This window comes from Trachemys scripta, chromosome 1, assembly GCF_013100865.1.
Source record: "Trachemys scripta elegans isolate TJP31775 chromosome 1, CAS_Tse_1.0, whole genome shotgun sequence".
Taxonomy (NCBI): Eukaryota; Metazoa; Chordata; order Testudines; family Emydidae; genus Trachemys; species Trachemys scripta.
Window position 1 is genome coordinate 317,125,961 of NC_048298.1, and position 22,776 is coordinate 317,148,736.

Consider the following 22,776-nt stretch of genomic DNA (forward strand, 5'->3'; position numbering starts at 1 on the left):
GAAAGACAATTAAACATAGGATCAGTCTATGAAACAGAGCAAAATTACTTTTCGAGTGCGTGTGTTGGGGGCGTGGATGTGAACGCTCAACGTATATTTCAAATTCAGCCACTGAATCTGACCATTACATTAAAATGTTTGAATTTATTCCTGAACATTTGTCTAATTATGTGACCTTTTCTATGCAGCACTGCACTCATACATTAAAGAGCAGGAACAGTGTTCTGCATCTCAATGCTCCTGGGGATCTGAGAGTGCCCACAAACTGCCTTGGACATCTTTATTAATTAGACCTCTGCTTAAAGTAACAATATCATGTATTTCTGTTACAACCAATTGGATATATAATGCATTAGCCTCAGTACAGTGTGGTCAGGTGCAATCAGAGTTACAGCTGCATTTATGAGTCACCCACGATCAAAGATGTTAGACTAAAAAGTCTGTCCTGAGAAAACCGAAATTCATGTCTTGTGCCTTTTGTTTTTAACAATTGAGTTTCCATTGCCAAGATCATTCTGTGTTGTGACTTTTTTTCCCTGCTTGTAAAAAAACAGTAGACTAAATGTCCTGTAACCTACAATCTTATGTTTATGTATGTAACTAACAAAATGCTGATCTCTTACTCTGGTGTAAATCAGAAATAACTCCATTGATTTATTAGAATGACTCCAAATGTACACTAGCATAAATTGCTCCAAGGTGACACAATAGCTCTGTCTCCCATACCTATTCAGCTGACATTTCTAACTATAGTGACAGGTATGATAGTAGCTTCTGCAGTGCAAACACTTCTCTGAAGACGATACCAACTTGTTTCACTGTGGTCTGGTCCACACTACAGACTTACATCGGTATAACTATGTCACTTATGGGTGTGAAAAATCTACACCCCTGAGCGACACAGTTATACCTACCAAACCCTCAGTGTAGACAGCACTACATCAGTAGGAGCATCTTCATTACAGTGCTACAGTGGCGCCGATGCAGCATTTTAAGTGTAGACCTGCCCTTAGATTCCATCATGATAGAATTATAAGGATCATTATGTAAAATACACAGTATTTGAATGCAAAAGAGTGTCCTTAACTAGTTATCATCATCCTTGTGTTTCTTTATTTAAACCTTGAATAACTGAGCCTTGCATGCCATAAATCTTCCTTGCTCTTCTGCTGGTATTGGCCACCAGTTGTCATATGATAATTTATATTCACTGTTTAGCTCGAGTAGATTTAAATCAGTAACATAGAGCAGTGGTTCTCAACCAGGGGTCCAGGGCCCCCTGGGGCACCGCGAGCAGGGCCAGCGTTAGACTCACTGGGGCTCAGGGCAGAAAGCCGAAGCCCCACCTCATGCGTCTGATGCCCGGGACCCTGAGCCCCCCGTGATCTAAGGATGAAGCCGAAGCCTGAGCAATGTAGCTTCAGGGGGTCCCCTGTGGTTTAGGACCCCAGGCAATTGCCCTGTTTGCTACCCCCTAATGCCGGCCCTGGCTTTTATATGCAGAAAAAATTGCTGTGGCACATGTGGGCTGTGGGGTTTTTATAGCATGTTGGGAAGGCTGAGAAAGAAAAAGTTGAGAACCCATGACTTAGAGAACAAAGGCTCCATACTGTAATGCCAGTCCTCTAACTCAACCAAGTCTATGGTGCATCAGTTTACAGACTTTCCCCAAGCACTATATGCAGGAGATAGATAACTTTACGGCCTCTAAGAGCATGTTCAATTTGAAGGATCTCTTAGCCTTTGCGGACACATTATTTCTCCCTTTCCACATTATTAGCCTTATTAATCAATGCTTTAATTTATTAGCCATACAATGAATTTACACCTCTGATTTCTATAACTTGTGCTATATCGTTGCTTGTATTATTTAACTATATAAAACAGTTGGTATAAAAGATGCTATTTAAATGCAGCTGTCTTAGTTCACGATTCCAACGGGTAATGTAATTAGAAATGCGTGCTAAAGATACTGCTGTCCAGCTTCTCTTTTCAGTTATAAAAAAGCAACTATTGTGACAAAGTTCCTCCTCTATCTTGGTGGGTCCTGCGCTTATTGGCGGATTTTCTTGCCACAGAGATTCACCATGTGGGTTGGGGAACAGCCCAGAGACCTTTCCCTCTGGAAGAGGGCACAGTCCAGGTCAATTGGGAGGTTTGGGGGGAACCCAGGCCTGCCCTCTATTCCGGGTTCCAGCCCAGGGCCCTGTGGACTGCAGCTGTCTATAGTGCCTCCTGTAACAGCTGCATGACAGCTACAACTCCCTGGGCTACTTCCCCATGGCCTCCTCCAAACACCTTCTTTATTCTCACCACAGGATCTTCCTCCTGGTGTCTGATAACACTTGTGCTCCTCAGTCCTCCAGCAGCACACCCTCTCATCTCCTTGCACCTCTTGCTCCCAGCTCCTCACACTCACACCATAAACTGAAGTGAGCTCCTTTTAAAACCCAGGTGCCTTGATTAGCCTGCCTTAATTGATTCTAGCAGCTTCTTAATTGGCTCCAGGTGTCCTAATTAGCCTGCCTGCCTTAACTGGTTCTAGCAGGTTCCTGATTACTCTAGGTGCTGCCCCTTCTCTAGTCACTCAGGGAACAGAAAACTACTCATCCAGTGACCAGTATATTTGCCCTCTACCAGACTCCTGTACCCTACTGGTCTGGGTCTGTCACACTATTAATGCCAGAAGGGCAGAGAAGAATTTGACCCAGGTATCATGCATATTATTGTTAATATTTCAAATGTGTCTTGCACAGATGTGGTGCAACTGACAGCCTCCTTACTGTACAAATGATAAGAGCTGATGATGGCCTGCTTAAGTAGGCTGGAATCTTCTAAACCTGACTTATTACTATGACAAACATTTTAACTGGGACTATCTGGTGACTGGACCTCCATTAATTCAGGGTATGTATTTCTCATATTTTTTTCTCATTCAAACAAAGTAAAGCCTTGTGTGAAACTATTGCAAAGAACACATCAGAGACTAGCATACCAAATATATATATGCTCCTAAATATCACAAGTAGCAGATTCAAGGTTCTTTGCAGTTATTGACCAAACACATCCCATTATAAATACTACAAATCTGGAAGAACTGAAGCTAGTAGATTTTCTTCAAATGTTAGGGGAGGGGTGTGTTTTTTTTTCCTCCTTTCAAAATTATGTTGCTATTTTCTTCTCATTTAACTAACCTCAAGCTCTTGAAGCTTGTTTCAATATACTTGATACCTAACCCCATATGTCATGGGGTGCTCTACTCACAGCTTGTGCCTCCTCCTCACTGTTCTGGGGATTAACTCTGTCAGGCCATCGCCCCTTCCTGCGGTTGCACTCCATCACTCTGCGGCCTCCCTCTCACTCCAGGAGCTGCAGTTTTCCCTTTGTGACTCAACCACTATGTGGTTCTCCCTTCTGAGGTATCAGAGTCCCTCTATACAAAATGGCAGTCTTCCCTTCATTGCTCTGACCATGGCACTCTTCCAGTGGCGGGTAGGAGAACGCAGGCCTGCCTTCTACTCCAGGTTCTAGTCTAGGGACCCCATCTCTAGCAATGGTGGCCTGGTCACTCGCACAGCATATTGTTCTTTCCCTGGACTCCTTCCTACAACTTCCTATTTCTCAGCTTTACCTTCTGGCCTCAACACCTCCCCCATGTTTACTAGCCCAAACTCCCTCCTCCCAGGGAGTAACTGAAGGCTACCTGACACCAAACACAACTCCCTTCTCCTGCAGCTCCTTTTCAGCTCCCTGGCTTTACAGAAGCCCTGTGTGTTCCCGCACAGGTGAGCTTCCCCTAATTAGGGCCTTCCTCTCAGCCTAATTATCCCCCCAGCTTGCAGCCTATTAGGTTAATTGGCCCCTTTGGCCTACATTAACCCCTTCAGAGCAAGCTTTGTGGACATGCTGTATCACACCATACTATCGCTTTACATTTTTCCTTTGGAAATACAGACACCCTTTTCAAAGTTTCTATATAACATCAGTCCAAAGCCATTGTAGGAATCCACCTTTTTCTTCCATGATAAACTCAAGTTTTGATATGACATATTCCTGACCTTATTTGCATCATCACCATCCCTATTCCTCTGATGCTTTTCACCATTCAGTTTTATGTGACTTCTGGAGTCGTATTGCCTTAATTTTCTCTCTGCCTCAGGGTTTCACAGTGTAAAATGCACTAGAAATAGAGCACATCTTCCCTCACTGGGACATTTAAAATTAGACTGAACAAAACACTAGAGAAAATATGGTAGAGAATCTTCCTGCCTCAGCAGTGACAGGGGCTGTAATGCCTAAGGTGTTCATCTCTGACCTCTAGGATTCTGATGTTTCCTGTAGCCATTGTCAGTTTCCTCTACAGGGCTTGGCATTCCACCATGTTTCTTACTATAAAAGCAAAGATTTATCAGACAGCTTGGCAGAAGTGCTAAGCATACGGCTGCTGTCTGATTCCATAACCAGGTGGCTCGGGGCCCTTGCTGTGGGGAAAAAAAAAAATCTTGAACTAGGTGAAATTCATAAGGGATCTTTCCTGACAATTCTGGACTTCCAAATTAAGTGCACACTGCTTGTTGATATTTTAGGAGTCCCATGAGAGACTTTGCTGGGAAGGATGATTTTGATGATAAATGCAATGTTTTAAAAGGAACATTCAGTATCATGACCGAGTTCACATTTTTCTTGACTTTAGGAAGCCCTTTGACAGTCTGTGTAAAGGGGTTTTAGCAGAACGAGAAGAGATTCTTGAAGGAGAGGATAGTGGAACACTATGTTAGCTTTCAACTCCCTTAGTGAGGTTCAGGGCAATGGGGAATTTGCAGTGCTGGAAAGACTTATCATGCTGATCATAATTGTCTTGTTGTACGACCTCCCCATCCCACCTCATCCCACCATCCTCCACCCCTAATTGCTGTTTGTTGTATTCATCTGTTGTCTCCTGTCTTATACTTAGATTGTAAGCTCTTTATTATAAGTTTGTACAGCGCCTAGCACAGCAAGCCCTGATCCCTGATTAGGAACTAGCACAATACAAATAACCAATGGATAGTCCTTTCTGGATTCTAGTAATTCCTTTTTAAAATTGTTTTATCTGAAAGTGTAATGAGCTATCATGTGAGCAACCATACTGACAATTCTCATGATTAATGTATTTTATTTACTCTCAAGAAGGGGTACAAAGGCAGGCATTTCAACTCTCCATGCCACCCCATCATTATGCTTCAACTCTGACATGGAGGGAATACCTTAAGGGGTGAAAGTGCACTTCATTTTTCTATTTATTGAATGTAGGCCCTCTTTTCAGGCTGCCAACAACAAGTAGGAGTGGCTTTTAGAAATAGCCCGCATGGGTCTTTGCCTAGGACTGACATCTAAAGCAGCCTCCTGGATAGTACTTAAACCAGCAGAGCTATGTTCCCGCAGGTCAGTCCTGAATGTCTATTTTCCAGTTGTGAATTTTTGCCCTCCTCATCCCCCACAAAAGTGGTGTCTCTGTTTCCGTCCAGTTAGACACGCTGGCTATCTCTGTGTTTCAGTTGCAGTCTTGAATCCTATGCTCCAGCTGTAATAGCATCTCAATTAAAGCCAGTGCATGCAACCAGTACTAAGGAATTTGGGACACATTTGGGAACAGATTTTATTCCTGCTGTGTATGACTGGGCAGAAACAGGGCACTTCTGGAAAAGGAGATGACTTCCATGGGCAGCTGAGCTGGATGCATTGGTGAAATGAATGGATCAAGAAACAATGGAAAACAAAAGATTACCTTTGCCTAGAGCCCCATGACCTGTTAGAAACTGCCCTGGAAATAAAGAATGCCACATATATTTGTGCTACAGGATACGTATCCATTAAGAATTGCACTGAGACTATCCACCACTATAAACTATCAAACAACCATGAGTAAGTAATGACAAGGACTAGTTGTGAATTTTTCAACAAAATGTTTTTGTCGGAAAATGCTGATTTATCAAAACTGAAACTATTCACAAAAAAGGGTCAGTTTTGATGAATTTTCAATTTCTAATCATTTTAAAAAGTTTTGAAATTGTTGAAACATCCCTTTTTTCTCCAGTTTTTTTTTAAACACAAAGTTCCATTTTTTGGTTAGAAGTATCTTTTTGTTTCAAAATGTAAGTTAATTTATAGTTTTAAAAAAAAGTAAAAAAAAAAAAGATCAAAATTGAAAAAAATGTTTTGAAATGTTCAAAACAAAAAATTCAGTTGATGGAATCTGAATGTATTTATTTACTTAATTTGGGGGAGGGGACCTTCAGTTTGTGAAAAATTTTGAGAGTTTCTCACCCAACTCTAATTATGACTTCTCAGTTACTACCAGTGCAGACCACATTTTGTTCCCCATCTGAAGTAACTCATTCATTTCCATCACTTGATAGCCCTCCTTTTTACCTGAGTTTACTCTGTCAAGTGGGCTTGTTGTTTTAGAACTTCATTTTTCTCTGATAATCCTGCTGCTTTTCCATATGCATTGATTCAGATGCTTAACCCTGGATGACAAACAGTTTTGCTGGTGGTGTGGGTTTACAATTATATGTATTGCTTTATCTGGCCCTCATGAGGACATTAGTAGTTCTTTAATTTTCTTCTTCCCTTCCAGCTACCTGGAAGGTGACCTGTAACTGCAATCTATTATAAATTAATAACAATAAAATAATAATAATTAATAATTAATAACTACTTTACTATTGTATATTTTCATGCATGATTTTTTCTTAGCATGTTGTTAAATGTGGTTGGAGATGTTCTTTGAATGCTTTCATTTGAATATCAATGGTTAAAAAATCCTGTTGTATTTTGCCGGTTAATATGCAACTGGATAGTATATCTACTGAAACTGGTAGAAGGTCAGGATAGAATTGTGTAGCTCGTACTCCATTTACTTCTCTCTTTAGAACTGGTCAGGAATTCACATTTTGAAATTTTTTGGGGGGGAAAAAAGGACCATTTTGACATATTTGAAATGTAAAATTCTGTCTTTTAGTTCAAAATGACTTTTCATTTTGTAATTTAAATTAATTTATGATAAAAAAAATTTAAGGTCCAAATAAAAAAAAAGTGTCAACATTAAATGTTTCGACTGATCTGATCCATTTTATTTTTTCACTTCACAGTTTTTTTTTTGACATTTTCCTTTTTGAAGTCTCAAAAATTCACACAGGATGGGAAAACTGTTTCCAAGCTTTAACCCTAATGTGTATGTGTTTTATGATTATATTGCCTTTAACTGATTGCTAAAACATACACACACACAAACTATATTAAAATAACATTATTAAGGTTGCAGAGTCAAGCACTCTACATTTAAGAAATGCCAGTATTAACAAAGACTGTGTAAACTTACTTCACCCCCTTGTGCGTATGCATTATTTTATGGTATTTAATTACATGATAACATACTATTTTCACTACCTCTAACCCCAAGTGTCTAACATTCAATTCCAAGTTCTGTAGGACAGTGTGTTCTAGTGGTTATAGACACTTGTGCTTCTGGCGTGTCTCAGTCCTCTTGTGCTGCTATCTGTCACAACCCGGCTTCTATCCCTTCCCCCTTCTCTTTGCCCCTCCTCCTCCTCGGCTTCATCAATCCACTGGCTTCTGCAACCTCTCTCCCCACACCTCCTACTCCTCACTCCTCTGCATTCTAGTGTGGCTGCTTCCACTTCTACTGTTCTGCCTGTGGAGTGGGCACCAGCCGGGGGCACACTGAGAGCATAGGAGAGACAGTCTTCCTGCTCTTAGCTCCTGTGCCAGATGGCACAGCAGCTGCTGGAGGCAAGGAGGAGCAACTGCAGGGAAATTCCTGCTCAGTTTCTGCATCCCCCGGCTGGACTATACTCAGTGTAAACAGAGTCCTTGGAGAATATAGCTGCCAAACTCTGATAAAAACAACGAGGACTCCTTGTGGCACCTTAGAGACTAACAAATTTATTTGGGCATAAGCTTTCATGGGCTAGAGCCCACTTCATCGGATGCATGGAGTGGAAAATACAGGAGCAGGTATAAATACATGAAAGAATGGGGGTTGCTTTACCAAGTGTGATGTCAGACTAACGAGATAAATCAATTAACAGCAGGATACCTGCTCTTGTATTTTTCACTTCATGCATCTGATGAAGTGGGCTGTAGCCCACAAAAGCTTATGCCCAAATAAATTTGTTCGTCTCTAAGGTGCCACAAGGACTCCTCATTGTTTTTGCTGATATAGACTAACTGGCTACCACTCTGAAACTCTGGTAAGTCTCTAGTGAGCATGAGTGAACTGAGATTTTTGCAGGCTTATAACATGGCCAAACATGGGCACATCTTCACAGACATAACAAAAAGTTTATCCTTGATACAAAGGTGATCTCCCTGTGAAATTTCAAGACTCTGCACCAAAGCATGAAGGTGCTAGAGCTTCTCAGTGAAACTGTTGTAAGAAAATTTTTAAATACAGGTAAAACAACATTCTTTCCCCTAACCAATGTCTCTGAAATGGCTTAATCATTTTAGCTGAACCTTTAAAAAAAAGTAGCCTGAGGCAAGCATCCAGCATGAAAAATTTCAGCCTGAAAATAGTTCAAGTTTGGCAAAGTTATAAGCAACATACAAAACAGGGTCTTTGTAAGGAGAAGCATAAGTGGTGGGGTGAGCTCTGCCTGTAATATATATGCAATATGAGGTCAGAAGCTGCTGATCTCTGCTAAGGTCGTCAAAAAGATGAGATCTCATAAAAAGAAACATAAAAGTGGCAAATATTTGCAAACTTTATAGTGTAGTGTTCCTTAAAATACATGCTTTTCAAAGAGAGCAGAATTGCTTATTTCACAGAGGAATTCAGTGTTGCAATTGCAAATCATGTTTCAGTTTGGTCTCCACTGGACTGTCTTTGATGACTTGGAAGATGCCTGGGATATTTGCTTTCACATTACATGTTAAGACATTGAACTAAACCATGCTCTGAGCTTGGTAAGAGAAGTTATAACTGGTATGTAGCTGAAGGGAGTTAGGTGCCCAAATCTCATTAATTTTCAGTGGAAGTTTGGTCTTTTAGGTCTTTATGACTATCCCAACCTGTGTGTTTACTCTTCTCACACAACAAATGGTAAGTTTACCCCAATAAATATTTATACAATGGCATACAAGAATATTTTTTTCCAGATACTGCTTTATTGGCCCAAAGCAGATTGCTCTATTTTTACTTTTCTTACGTCACTGTTTTGTTGCCCAGTCACCCACTTTTGTGAGATCCCTTTGTAACCCTTCACAGTCAGCTTTGGACTTAAGTATCTTGAGCAATTTTGTAGCGTCTGCAAACTTTGCCACCTCACTGCTTACCCCTTAATCCAGATCATTCCTTATCCCTTTTTTCAGTCTGAAGAGCACTGTTTCCAGTGTTAGAGCAACAGGTCAACTATTTGCCTATAAGCCCAGCTGTTATATCAGGAGCAACGGCTGTTTCTGCAAAACACCCGCTGCAGCCCTCTGTGCAGCAAGATTATGTGATAACACAAGGCGGCCAAACCACCAGCCTAGGTGAGACAGACAGGCACTGCTATTTCAGTCTAACATATGCCTCAGAGTGGAGTGCGGGGTGGGGGGAAAGGGGGTGCTGTGGAAAGAAGTGATGAGTTCAAGCAAATGTTAAACCGCATCCTGTTATGTATCCATTCCCTTGCCTCTCTCTCAATCCTTCCGCATACACGTATCAGGTATGCATGCTAAGTTGTTTGTTGCTAGGTATAAAAAGGCTTGCTCCGCACTTGTAAGGGGCTCTCTCTCTGGCATTAGCCGAGGAAAGTGCCCACTCAGCTGACTGGTCAATAAAAACTTAAAGCTGTCTTCTAGACTCCCGTGCCTCCTTGGGGTAATTGGGCAGCTCCAGGGGGAAACGAGCCCATTTGGCTAACACCAGGACAGATCCTTTCCAAACCCTGCTATTTACCGGTCTCCACTGTGAAAACTTGCCATTTATTCCTATCTGTTGTTTCCTATCTTTTAACCAGTTATTGATCCAATAGAAGGCCTTCCCTCTTATCCCATGACCTGCTTTGCTTAAGAACTTTTAGTGAAGGACCACTGGTTCATCTTTTTCCAGACACTTGTTGACCCCTTCAAAGAATCCTAACAGATTGGTAAGGCATGATTTCCCCTTACAAAAGCCATGTTGACTCTTCCTCAAAATATCTGTATTCATCTATTTATCTGATAATTTTCTTCTTTATTATAGCTTCAAACAATTAGACTGGTACTGAAGTTGGGCTTACTCACCTGAAATTGCCAGAATCACCTCTAGAGCCTCTTTTAAAAATCGGCATTACATTAATTATCTTCCAGTCATCTGGTACAGAGGCTTGTTTAAGTGATAGGTTACATACCACTGTTAGAGGTTCTGCAATTTCATCTTTGCGTTCCTTCAGAACACTTGGGTAAATACCATCTGTTCCTCAAAACTCATAACTGTTTATCTTTTTTCTTCTTTCCAAAATGTACTCTACCTCAGTCTGGGACAGTTCCTCGGATTTGCCACCTAAGATGAGTGGGTCAGGCGTGAGAATCTCCCTCACATCCTCTGCAGTGAAGACCAATGCAAAGAGTTCATTTAGCTTCTTCACAATGGCCTTGCATTTGTTGAGTGAGTGCTCCTTTAGCACTTTGGTCGTACAGTGGCCCCTTTGGTTGTTTGGCAGACTTCCTGCTTCAGATGTACTTTGTTATTTTGTATATACACAAAATAACAGCAACTTTTTTTTATCTTTTACTAGTTGCTCTTCATATTCTTTTTTGGCCTGCCTTATTATATTTTTACACTTGACTTGCCAGAGTTCATGCTCCCTTCTAGTTTTCTTGACTTCCAATTTTTAGAGAATGTCTTTTTGTCTCTAATCGCCTCTTCTACTCTGTTGTTTAGCTATGGTGGGTTGGTTTTTTTTTGTTTTTTTTTTTTGTTTTTTTGGTCCTCTGGCTGTTTTTATTTATTTTATTTAATGTAATGTAATTTACTTTATTTATTTATTTATTTGATTTGGGGGCATGCATTTAATTGAAGCCTCTTTCTATTATGGTGTTTTGTTTTGTAAAAAATCTCCTTGTAGCTTAGAGGCATTTGTCTCTTGTGACTATTCCTTTTAATTTCCTATCTAGGTTCCTCATTTTGGGGTAGTTCCCTTTTGTGAAGTTAAATGCTACTGTGGTGGTTTTCTTTGGCATTTCCCCCCCAAACAAGGATGTTAAATTTAATTATATTATGGTCACTATTACCAAGCAGTGCAGCTACACTCACCTCCTGGAGCAGACCCTGTGCACCACTTAAAACTAAATCAAGAATTAATTTTGTTCTGACCTTCTCCCTTTAGAGGTATAGGAAGTTTTTCTTCAAGTACTGATGAGAATGAGATATGTCATTGTTAACTTTTTCCAAAGTTGGAGGAGATCTGAAAAGTTAGAGTGGAAAAAGAAAAGTAAAAGAAAAAGGGAAATGTGGGAAAATCCTATGCAGTCTTCATTCTTTTTTTCATTCAGTGGCCAAAAATGAAAAAACAAGGAAGGAATAGGAGGGAAAAAATTGTTTTTCAAAAATTAAATCAAAATTTCCCCATGAAAGTTTTCCATTCGGTATTTTTCAGGGCAAGGAAACAGATGTTTTTTGCCACCTTTAACTCAGGGTAGGTTCTGTTCTTTCTTGTCTGTCTGGAAAGTGTGTGAGAGCTCTAGCTATCTTAGAGTTTTATATTGCTACTGATCACAATAGTATCTGAGTGCTTTCCAAGTAAAACTAATAGCAATAGCAAAGTTCCTAGTGGACTTCATGGAGCCAGAACTATTCTTTAGTCATTTTTGTATTAATTATTTAAGTAATTAATTAATTTTAAGTGGTTTGGGAGTAAAAGAGGATTTGAATTGCAAATATCACCGATGGAGGAAAGGCTTTCTCAAAAAGGAAGGCTTTGCAACATTTCCTAATGATGGTCAGCTCCTGGTTTCATGACTGTTCCATAGCTGATCGCCTCAATAGAGAATGATTTAATACCAGCTCTCACATGCTTCATCCTGGGCTTTGTGATACACATTTTTCCAGAGGCACACAGCTGTTGCAGTTGTTTATAAATCAAAAACCGGCAGTGGTGTGCTGTCTGTGTATGTAAGCCATGCATTGCATGCCCCAGGATTGGCTGTGCCTGTGGAACTTTTCCATCCAGCCCCTCAATACCCCTGGAGGATGCCATTATGTATTTTTAGTCAGGCATATAATTCTACATGCAAAATGGCATCCTCCATGTGGCATGACCTTGCACGTACCTTATGTCTGAGGACATGCTGCATGGAGGACACTATTTTGCATGCAAGTGTAGAATTGTATTCCTGACTAAAAATGTACCAGGACACCACTGAAATTCGGTCTTTGATGCAGCTTGGTCTTGATCCATTAATTGCTTTGAAAATTAGGACCAAAGTCTTCAACTGACATCAGAATCTGACTGGGAGCCAGTGGAGCAACTTCTGCAGAGATTTGAATGTGATGGGGCCAAACTCAGTTAGCAGTAATGGAGCAGATAAGACAGTCTAATATTCTATAGATATATAGAGAGAGGAGTGTAAATGTTCTATCCAATTCAATAGGACTTTGCCATAAAGGGCCCTCTTCCCTGTGGAATTCCGTAGTCTCCCAATTCTTGTGTACTTCACCTGCAAAAAATGCTAGTTATCCAGCTTCAATGTATTTCACCTTAACTTTGAGCAGCTTCCTCTGCCCACAATGTAGTCTACATGAAGAAGAAATTCCATTCAACCACTTGCTACTGCCCCTCAAAAAAAAAAAATGAAACTCTGTGATATTATCCAAAGTTAAATAAATATTAAACTTGTTTTAATACACTGATGTTTTTTTCATCACTGACCTTAAATTAGCAAGTGACTCAGTAAAATAATAGTCTGAAGCAAAGGCAGAAATTGTGGAGTAAGGGAAAATAGGCAGTGCAAGACATTAGACAAAGCTTGGTTAGTTTTGCAAATTGAGCAGTAAAACTTGTGAAATGCCAATTCCCACCCAAAAAATCCTCTATAGCTTTTCAATAGAAATAAAAGGCCAGATTTTGGCTGGAGTTGCACTTATGCACATGCATCAGCAAAAACACAGTGAGCAAAAAGCAAGTACAGAATAAAGAGCTAACTGCAAAGGTTCTGCCCATGGCAAAAATTCATGGAGCCCCCGTGAGGCAATCAGGGAAGGGCGCAAGTTGAAAGGGACAGTAGACATGGTCTCTTTACATATACATGTTCACAGATACAGTAGCCCTAATCTAGACAATGACACCTATGCACTGATCCCTTCCACACAAATCATTCCTACTCCAAGCAAGAAAATCATGTTAATATAAACTGGGACCTGATTCTTCCATCCTTACAGTGTGCAGCACCTTATTCTGCAAGCGGTTCCAATCACTGAACAGAGCAAGGTACTGAATATGAGTAAGGGTGGTTTAATATGACCCCTTGTATTACTTTAAGAATTCCTTTCTTATTAAATTACAGGGCTAGCTTGTGGCTCCAGGCACAGCTCAAAGCAAGGGAGGGTGACTAAGCTGCACTACCCCAGGAATAGCAGCATCAGGAGGTGGTGTGCTTCAGACATGGCCACAGGCTCATTTCCCTTCCTGCTTTCTGCTTGCTCCAGGAGAGTAGTAATTTGCTGCTAGCCAATGCCAGCAGCAATTTACATCCCCCACACCATGTCAGTTGTAGTGGTTGAGGGTTCAGCCACCCACCCAGTCCAATGCAAGGATAGAATAACAGTCATGAAGCAACCATTTACTCCGGTGGGCCTAGACCAAGGGTGTCAGGAGCCTGCCCAGGGGGTTCTTTTTCCCTTTTCCCTTCCTGTATGGACAGGAAGTTCAAGGTACAATCTAGCCCAAAGGAGCTATATATTTAATAACTACAGTTTCATTGACTGTATTATTTCCATCTATTAAACATTTAATTGGGACATGACCAGATTCAAGTTTGGGGTAGCTGTTTCTCCCTTTTATACAAACTACCTTTGAAAAATACAGAAACAGATGTAGATAAATACTGGTGTTGTGACAGGGTCAGATTTGCTGCTGGAATTATTTGTCAGAAGCTTAGGGTGGGGTCAAGTTAAAAATATCCGTTCTTTTACCAATCAGAAAGACAAAAACAAGACTTCTGATTTCAGTGTTTGCCAAAAATGGGCCCTTTGTGCATTTTCAAAAATCAATAGTGAAGTATGAGGCATTGTAAGCTCCATCTCCACAAAAAAACAAAACAAAACAAAACATCCCATGCTCCTGACACTCTTAGGTCATGTTTAGGTCTTACATCTTTATTTGTCATGCTACTTCGGAGACATTTCACCCGTATCCCCCAGAAGATTGCAGAAAAAAAGGAGAGTTCTCAGTTGCACTGAATAAGAATACAGAAGTTACAATGAACACATTAAGAATCAATAGTACCTACTATTCATGTTAGGTGTCATGGTTAATGCTGCGCAAAAATTTCTATCCTTAATTTACACCCAGAGATGCAGAAGTATTACCTCAGAGATAGTATGTGAAATCAGACATAAGTCAGGGACTCTATCTGGCTGCTTTGAGTTGCTCAGGCAGTTCACAGCCACCATAACTGAGCAGCGGGGGATTTCCCTGATGCAGGAGGATCCTTGCATGGTGTAAAGTTGGTGTAACCACCCACTCATACACTCCTACCCATGCCAATATATGGCAGATAAGGGGTGTGGCCAGAATTTGTTGCACTCTGCCAGTCTGGTGCTGGCATAATAGCCTTTAACAGACCATCCCTGATGGTGTGAGTTATCATAGCCTCTAGACTGCTCTAAATTATGCTGGGAGCTGAAACAGTCCTAATAAAAAAACATTAATGGAAACATTGGCTTAGAGCTGCCTTCTTGGTTTCTCCCCCTTCCCTGGTTCTGTGCTGAGCACAGCTAAATTGCACCCAGGAATAATTTTATTTTAACCTGATTTATAAATGGGCTAAGTGGGTAAATGACACACAGCTACTCTGCAGATTATAAAGTATTTGAATGAAAAATTGGAAACATTTGGTAAATTAAATTCCTGAACTTATTGACACTTGTACAAAACTGAAATATTATGCGGAAAAAATTAATAAATTCAAAGCACTTTAATCTGCTTAAATTTTATTATGGTTGATCTGTTTTTAATCACTGTAAATAATCAAGATTCATAAGAAGAGTCAAAGCTTTTGCTTAGTTAAAGAGATGTATATCTTCTTATAGCCTACAGAGCCGGACCTGTCAAAATCCCGATAGCGCCATTTCTTAATTATAATTCAAGCCACTTAATACCGCAATAATTGCTGTAAAGTTGCTCATTGATGACTGTTCCTTTTGAAGTACAGTACAAGTTTAAGATGCAAATTATGCAAGAATTGGAATATCTCCAAGAGATTTTGTCTTTATTTCTTAGATTCCATAGAGTTTAATTCAGGTGGGACCATTAAATCATCTCACCTGACCTCCTATAGATCACTGGCCATTCAATATCACCCAGTCTCCCATGTGTTGAGCCCAGTAACTTTAGTTAGACTAAAGCATTTCAGCCCTCCAGAGATTAAACTGTTGTGTACTACAGGGAGAGAATAGGTGAGCAGGGCTGCCGAGAGTGGGTTCAGGCCCCGGTGAAAAAAATTTTTCAGGCCCCCCAAGCAAGGGCGGACCGGCTAAACAGGGCTGACGAGAGGGGGGGAAGCTGGGGAAGCCGGGCCCGGATATTTTCGGGCCCCCCAGCAAGGGCAGACCAGCTAAACAGGGCCGATGGGGGGGGGAAGCCGGGCCCTGGGCCCCCTTCCGGACCGCCAGGCCCCAGTAATTTGTACCGGCTTCCCCCCCCTCTCGTCGGCCCACCAGGTGAGACTGGGGCATCACCAATACCCAAGAGTCTTGCAGTGACAGAGAACTGATGAGGAGGGATCTGCTCAGGTGATTCATGCTCCGTGCTGTGGAGGAAAGTGGAAAAGCCCTTTTTATATGTGTAGGCTTCCAGAGTGGCATCCCAGTGCTAGGTAACAACCAGGTATAGCTGTGATATGACATCATTGCTGAACTTACCACCTTCCAAATGAAATGGCAATAATACAAAAGTTGGAAACATAGTCTTTTAAAATGAAAGCTGAGGTACTCATATAATAATAGGACTCCAGGAGACTTCAGAAAAACACTACATGACAAGGCACATCATAAAAATTATTAGAGTTGACCACACTGGAAATATGATTCTCTTTACTGCAGGAATTATTGTGTGAAATCCTTTGATCTGTGTTATGCAATGGTCCCCTCTGGTCTTAAAATGTCTGAATCATCTCTGTTGTTATGATGCAAGTGGTAATGAAATGCAAGTTACTGGAGTATTGAGATATGAACGTGTCCATAAAAGGGGTTAACCATACCTAATCATAACAAAGGAACCTCGCAGTATCATAGAATCATAGAAATGGATCATCTAGCCCCCTACACTAAGGCAGGATCATTTGTGCCATGTTGGCATACTCAGAATAACCATTAAGGGTGCTGGGATGTGTATGAACTCTCTTTCTGGATGCAATATCCCAGCCCAAATGGAACCAAGCCATGCTTGATATTCAGATGAAAAGAGCAGTAAAGTATGGGGAAATATGACTTGGTTTGGGGGTTTCCAAGCCAGACTTTTGGGCTAAGAATACTGGAAGTAAAAGCCAGAATTGGCTGGTAACATTTGTGATTAAAAAAGGTGTTGGACACAGTGTTGTCTTAACTGAGCTTCTGCATGTGGATTTCTTGTGTGAAGTCTTTGCTGTTCTGTTTGCCATCTTTGTTCAAGATGAACAAGACTGGTGTACACACAGTGAATGAAATAGAGTAGGAGGAGTAGCCTGAGTCACTCATTCCCAAAGGAACTGACCCATTCAAATGTCTCAGGCTCAAACTTCCATTTGATAAACCGGACACTTATTATTATTAAAACTATAGCAAAGTACATTGTGATCAGAATGACTTTCTATGCTGGCTTGCTTTGGTGACCTTTGTTATGCAGGAAATTAGATTAGATATCACAATAGAATCATAAAATTATTGAAATGAAGGACTGGAAGGGACCTCAGTAGATCATGTAATAGTTCTTTCAAATCTTAAAATATATGAATCTGTAAAACCTCAAGAACTCAGCAACATTGATCACCTATTGGTTCTGAGCAGGATGGGGTCCAAACCAAAACTCAACATTCTGCTATCTCAATAATTTACCAAATCCCATACACAGTTGGGACTCAGATCCAGAGTTCAAAGCCTCGCCTCCCTCCCCCCCCGCACTCCCCCGTTTGAAAGTATGGAGCCAAAGTTTTGGCTATATCCAATTTTCACAGATTTAAATATATAATAAGACGTACTCACCTACCTTGGCCAGGGTTATTTATTGCTGCTAGGAACGATGGCAGAGATTCTGCACGCGGGGAGGCTACACCCCGGAAGTCCCAAACCCCATACCAAACAGAGCCCCTTTCTGACTCTGGGCAGCTTTTCTGGGGCACACAGTCCCATCCACTTGTCCTGCCAGACAGCCTGCACCGGGAACGCAGATGGGGCACGGTCAAGGGCTAGAGTCAGCAGGGAGCCCTGTCCAGCATGAAGCCAGTACTCACAAGTGCATCTTTCCATGCCCCTCCTGATCCTGGCCCTTCAGTGCTGTGAAGGGAAAGCAGATGGGGTCACACTCAAGGGCCAGGGGCAGGAGGGGAGTGGAAAGATTCACCCATGAGTACCAGGCTCCTGCTGGACAGGACCCCCTGCTGACTCTAGACCTCGAGTGTGGGTGGCCCTGTCCATTGAAATCTGGGATAAAAAGCATCCCTACTGATTTATTACCAGACAGGCAATTTTCTATTTAAATAAGGGACGTCCCTTGCATCACAGGACTGTTGGCGGCCCTAGATATGAGGAATCACAGGCCTCAAACCCAGGCTCACAGGCAGCGCACAGGCCATGACTGGCACCCAGGCCCTCACCTGAGTAACTACAGAAGGGTCCAGGAAAGGGTTACCTCACAGAGGGCCCTACCCCCAAAAGCTCTCAGTTGGGGGAAACAGCCAACCATCACCCCCCACACACACACTGGCTAAGGAGTACTATGTAAACCAGGTAGTAACAACAGGAAGTTGCCCAAGCAACTAGAGGATTTCTGGGTTGGCTGCGATTATGGACTCCTCCTGCTTACCTAACTCCTGAGCCCTGCATTCTTGCCTGCTCCCAGTTCCTGCTTCTCCCCCTGCTCCTGGTTCCTATTCTCCCATCTCAGACCCCCATCTACTCCCAGGTCCTGCTGTCCTGTCCAACTCCAGGCCCTGTGCTCCTCCACCTTACCCCTGACACTGCCACTGGCTCTGACCCCTGGCTCGGCACCTGCCTCTATCTCTAGCTCTGACCTTCAGCCTGGTATCTGACACTGTCTTTGGTTTGACCCTGTGCTCTGACCATTAGGATTGACTCCTGCTCTAACCATTAGGCATGACCGCCAACACCCAGGCCATTGCACAGGGGATCTCTATTCACATTAAAAACATTACTTGACTAATCCTCACAAGACCTCTGTGAGACAGCGAATACTGGTGTACCCATTTTACAGATGGGAAAACTGAGTCCTGAATAAATTCCCCAGGAAATGATATACAAAGTCCACAATAATATACTCATACCAGTGGCATCATATTTATTTGTTCTTATTATTTGTATTGTGGTAATGTCTAGCAGCCTGAGTCATGAACCAAGACCCCCATTGTCCTATGTGCTGTACAAACACAGAACAAAAAGACAATCCCTGCCCCAGAGAGTTTGCAATCTAATTATTTTCAAACCTGGCTTCTAAATTTACACCTTTACTCTCCAGCCATTTCTTGCCACAAATAATTAAATTTGCACCTTGACTTCAATGGAACTTTGCATGGGTGTGCAGATCTATACTAGCAAATACAGTAGCTGAATCCAGGTTCCTAAATTTAAGCTTTTTGGAGGGACTGCATCTTTTTCTTTCCAGTTTGTGGAGATCCTCACACACTTTTGGGCACTACAAAATAATAAGCTTCAGCAACAAAAACTAAGGGAATTATATGCAAAAATGCTACACAGAAAATCCTATTTTTGATACAATGTAACAAAATAAATATTAATTAACTATGTAAAAATAATAAATCTTTATGCTCATGTTAATACTGCAGAGCAGCAGTAATTGTGTCGATAAAATCATTTCTCGAAAATATTAACTAATTAAAACTCAGATGATTTCAGTAATGTGCATCCTCACTTTAAAAAACAACATCATGTCAAACTGTTTTGCAGATTGTAATTCATATTACTAATTAACCATGAAAATGTGATTGTGAAAAACCTGATAGAAATGTATATTGATGGTGGGGATTTTTTTGCTTTGGAAACAATTTTTTGTTTTTCAGCTCTGATTGTATTTTAGCTGACTGCTTTTAGAGCCCACCATTAAAATTGTGGAAGAGTCTGGTTCCAAACTACTGATCTAGAAAAGAAGACAACAGTCAGATGCCAGCCATTTCAAACTCCCTTGGTAATAGAGGCCACTATCACGGACTGAGTGGTGAAACAATTGAGGTGTTGAGTCTTCCAGCAGAAAGAATGTGCCTAAATCAGAATCTATAATGGCAGTGAGGTAGACAAGGTGTGACAGATCTACTTTCTTAACGAAAAGGTAGAGTCCCTGTGGAAATGGGAAGGGAGGTCATTGTGTCTGCCTGCCACCATAGCCTAAAACCTCCTGTCCAAATGCTTACTGGATAAGGCCTTCTGAATACTGCAGTAGCCATCTTCGGGGTGCCCAGTTAGGGTGCTCCAGCTAAATTTAAACATATTCGTTTGGGTGCTTGTTTGGTCACTCAGTCAATGTAAATCTGTCAGAGCTCTGTCATGTGTACTGTATTACATCTAGCTGAATAAGCTTTGGATCCATTATTAGTCATAGGTGGGAGGATTAGAAGGAAAACTGTCACTTTTATCAAGCTAGTATAGCTTTTTACTCTTTATGGATATTGTAGGTCAAGACCCTTTCATGGGAAATAACCTGGGAAACAGAAAGAACTGAAAGCGACAAATGTAGGACCTTTCTTTCACAAGAGTTGTCAGTAGATGAGAGAATAGTAACAGGAGGTATCTCAGAAAGGCCAATGTCATATAGCTGTTAGAAGTTGGATCTTGGTTCCTGGACTAATTGGGTCAAATTCAACCCCAATGTCAGACGAGGGATGAGTTTGGTCTAATATTTAGTTGTGTTGGTGATGGTTTTGATTTCACTTGTATTGCACCTGCAGTATACAACAGAAATTCTCTCAGTGTCTCTCTAAAAAATTAAGATAAACCAAATTGACTTTCCAGGTGCTCTAATTAAGCTTGTGCATGGACTAAAAGTGATGTGTCAAGCTACTGTTTATAAGCATGTATGCATATACTTTGCAATAACATGGTCCCTCTGCCCCATATAAAGTGTTTTCATTGTGCATATATACCAGTCCTGCTGAAAGACTTCAGGGAAAATAATCAAAATAAGCAAATCAGAACATTCCCTGAAGTTACACCATCGAATTCAAGTCGTCCAACCTACAAAATAGAAGTCTAAGGGTCTGATTCTGATCTCAAACCATCTGAAGAAGTGAGGTTTTTTACCCACGAAAGCTTATGCCCAAATATATCTGTTAGTCTTTAAGGTGCCACTGGACTCCTTGTGTGACATCAAAACCTACCAGTTACTCTTAATTTGCACAGGTATGAGATAAGAATGAGAATTTCCATTTAGTTTGGCGATCTGGGCCATCAAGTCTGAATCTCTGGGCTGTATTCCTCTTGAGTACTTCTAGAGAGAACATCTCCATCCAAAAATATATGTGCAGCTCTTAAAAAAATAAACATTTAAAACAAGTGTTAAATTCTTCCTTTTGGATGGTGGAAGGGAATTCCTTACTTCCTTGTTGGTTTGTTGCTGTCACAAAGCCAGTCTCTCATATTAGTTGCAGATGGTATGGCAAATTAGTCCATTGAAATGAGCTTAATGTTTGTTGGCTTTGGGCAGATATACACTTTATGGAAATACACTTCATCAGTTACTTATACAAATTGGAATGTGGTTATAATGACTGTCTGTCTCAAAATAATGGCATCATGTATTGCAAAATACAGAATAGATACACTTTTTTTCCCCTTGGAATTACATCTTCCAAGGAAAATGTCTCGCCACAAATAAACTATATGTAGAAAAAGTCTGTCTTCATTTTTATAATAAACTATTCAGAGGACTCATCAAAGCATAGAAGATTGTCTTTTTATTTGAATGACTAAATGTCACCCTGTTTATTCATCTCCCTTCCAGTGTTAATGGATGGTTTAATGACAGACCCTGGATTACTGTATTTATAGTTGATTGTGCTTTTATCAGCAAGCATAAAGTGCAGGTTTTCTATAATTATATAATTTCATTAATTATCACTAGAATGATACACTAAAATTTGAAGCTTGAAAAATAAGCAATAGAAATGCTGTTTACTGGTTACAATAAAACCCAGGAAGAAATATAGCTATGTATTATGCCCCTAATGAATATGGCCCATGAAACAGTTATAATTCATTTCACATTCTTCTGTTATTTCTGTGATTTATAGACTTTAAAGAGATGAAACAATAGATAAATCTAAGCTCATTAGATTTTGTTTTACCCTAAAAGTAAAATCAGTCAGGTAATCATTCAGTCCAACCAATGGTCACAAATAACACTGGTCTACAATTTTTGAGAAGTCGCCTGCTTCAGAGATAAAATGTGCTATTTATTATGTATTTTGATGTGCTGAATTCAAATATGACAATTAAAACAACTGATTGGCTACTGTTTCTAAGATATTTAAGTTTTTACATTTTATGTCTATGTACATTGTGTAGATAGTAGAGTTTTAATCATAAATTGTAAACCAAGGTCTTTTCATGTGTTTACGGTAGCTTTATATGATAATATTTCACCTGTCCTGTTTATGTAACACTTTAAAAATCAGCAAAAGGGTTATATAAATAAAAGTTATTATGAAACAAAAAGCAAAAAAATATATGTACATAGTTCAGTCCTATTCAGTGTCTACTCGGCACTTCTTGGCTTGTCTCTTGTATTTATTAAATGGAGCATCTCTTGTCACTGTCCAGCAATAGTCTGCAAGCATTGATGGGCTCCGTTTGCCCTGATAGCGTTTCTCCATTGTTGCAATGTCCTGGTGAAATCGCTCACCGTGCTCATCGTTCACTGCTCCACAGTTCAGTGGAAAAAAATCTAGATGAGAGTGCAAAAAATGTCTCTTTTGTGACATGTTGCAACCAAGGCTTTTGTATGCCTTGAGGAGGTTTTCCACCAACAACCTGTACTTGTCTGCCTTGTTGTATCTGAGAAAATTTATTGCCACTAACTGGAAGGCTTTCCATGCTGTCTTTTCCTTGTAGGGTGACCAGATTAGCGGTATAAAATATCGGGATGGGGGCGGAGCAAAAAAGGGGGGGGGGGGCAAAAAAAAAAGTTTTAAAGGGGCCTGGGGCATTAGCAGGCCCCGGCCCCGGCCCCGCACGCTGCCCTCCCCGCGGAGCCTTCCGCCCCCCGACCCGCCACGGGCATATGCGGGGCGCGGTGGGTCCGGGCGGGGGCAGCGCGGAGCGGGCAGGAGCCGGGTGGGCGGCAGGGGCCAAATCCCCACTGCTGC